Consider the following 2492-nt stretch of genomic DNA (forward strand, 5'->3'; position numbering starts at 1 on the left):
GCTGCAGCGTCTTCAGTAGGAAGATGCAAGAGTCCTCCTTTTTGCGTGCCCCTCTCACTCTGCGAAACTTCGTTTAAAGTCATCTCTTCAATTAAGTCATACGCCTCATCTTTTGTTTTTCTATTGATACTGCCTCCAGCTGAGGCATCTAACATCATTTTAGAATGAGCGCGCAGACCTCCAAGGAACGCAAGCAAGTATGAAGTCTTTTTGAATCCATGCACTGGGTCACCCTCAACAACCCTTTGAATCTATCCCATGCTTGCCCGAGAGTTTCCTCCATCCCTTGTTTGAACGAAGAGATCTCCAGCTTCCCTTGATTAATTTTTGGCATTGGGAAGAATTTAGTTACAAATTTTTGTGCCACCGCTTCCCAAGTCCTGAACGTTCCTTCAGGGAAAGAATTCAACCAGTCTTTTGCGTTTCCTCCAAGAGAGAAAGGAAACAAACTAAGTCTGACTCTGTCATCCGGCACTCCAGTTATCTTGATCGTGGTGCAAATCTCACCAAAGATAGTCAAATGCTTGTAAGGATTTTCATTTGACAACCCATGGAATTGGTTGTTCTGCACTAATTGAATGAGCGGCGGCGGAGCTTGTGACCGACACAGCGGCAGAGGCGCGACCCTTGGGGTTTCGATGGTGTTTCGCGCGGTGTGTCTTGAGCGACAGGTTTGCGGAGATCGACGAAACTTCGCCGCGGTTGACCGTTGGATCTCTGGGTTTTGTTTTTTTTTTTTGTTTTTGGATCTGGTTTTCTGCAGGTGGAGGGCTGGCCTCACGGTATGGTTCCTCTTCCCTCGATCTGGTTCAACGCCGGCGACCGCGACTCTGTTTTGCGGTTTATGTGGGCTGGCGGCCTGCTTGCGTTCGTCGCCTATGATGGAGCTGCGTCGCTTCTTTTTCATTCTGCCATGGAAAAGCCTCTTTCGTTCTCTGGTACGGTGGCTGACGGCGGCAGATCTGGTCACGACAAGGGCTGTTCGCGGTTGACGGCAACCCTAGCGCGGCTGACGGCTACGAATTCTTCTGTTTGCGTCAATGGCTTGAGGGATGTGACCTAGGTCCAATCTGGGTAGGCCCAGTCTGGGAAGGTTCAATTAGGCTCAATCGGTCCAATAAGGCAGATCCACTTTTCGGAATTTTTTTTGGACTGGATATGGATCAAATCAGTTTTATGGATTTTTATAATTTCTAAAACTCTGGTGCCGGCCCAAATCTTGTGCAGATTGCCGATCCAATTTTGGATTATTAGATATGGATTAAAATTTTAAAATAAAGTAATATTAATAATTAATTATTTATAAATAATTGTAAAATTAATTATTAGTTAAGGGTAATTAAAAGTAAGATTAATAATTAATTAGGAATAAATAAAATTCAATTTTGGTCTTGTTTATAATTTTTTAAATGAGCTATTGATAATTAAGATATCGCCAAAGTGAGTCTTCTTTATCTGGAGTAGTTTATAAAAGGATTATAAATGTTCGTGTTTATGCATATCCATGCGAGTATTAGTCGGCCCAAAGGAAGATTAATATTTGGCCGGATTGTATACGCACCTGTGGTGGTAACATGTGATAATTATAAGGTATTTTATGTGTCAATAATAAAATCAATCCAAAGGTAGGTTTGTTATTGGACATGTTCTTATTATCAATGTTGATCATTACACCAAGATATCTCTAGCAGTTAGTATTATTGTCCAAAGACTTGATATTGATGGGGCATTGGGTGTCTTGAGATGGGATAGACCATTATTTGAATATATTTATATAATTATTGATTTTACGATGTGAGCTTAATTCTTTTGTTTCTCTTGTATAAAATACAGTTACGATAGCTTCTATATCTGCCAACTTAAATTCGGTTCCGGTCCTCAACGGTACAAATTTTAAGGATTGGAAAGAAAACATAGAGATAATTTTTGGCTGCATGGATCTTGACCTTGCGTTAAGGATTGAGAAACCGCTTTCTCTTAAGGACTCAAGCACCTCTGACGAGAGGAGAGAATATGAGAAGTGGGATCGCTCAAATCGCATGTGTTTGATGGTCATTAGAGGTACGGTATCTGAAGAAATTACAAGTGCTAAAGATTTCCTTGCTGTGATTGAAAAGCGCTTTCTGAAAAGCGAAAAGGCGAAAGCGAGTGCACTTCTTCAAAGCTTGACTTCCATGAGGTATCAAGGCAATGAAAATGTGAGAGAGTACATTATGGAAATGTCAAATATTGCTTCAAAACTTAAGGCGCTAAAACTTGAGTTGCAAGAAGACTTGCTAGTACATTTTATTTTAAACTCTCTTCCTATACAGTTTGGACAGTTTAAGATTTCTTATAACTGTCAGAAGGAGAAATGGTCTCTTAACGAGCTCATTTCATATTGTGTTCAAGAAGAGGAGAGGCTGAAGCAAGAAAGGACTGAAAGTGCTCACTTAACCAGTACCTCTAATGACAAGGGCAAAAGAAAGAAAACTGAGAATCCTAATGATGAC

Source organism: Vigna radiata, unplaced genomic scaffold (assembly GCF_000741045.1).
Source record: "Vigna radiata var. radiata cultivar VC1973A unplaced genomic scaffold, Vradiata_ver6 scaffold_328, whole genome shotgun sequence".
Taxonomy (NCBI): Eukaryota; Viridiplantae; Streptophyta; class Magnoliopsida; order Fabales; family Fabaceae; genus Vigna; species Vigna radiata.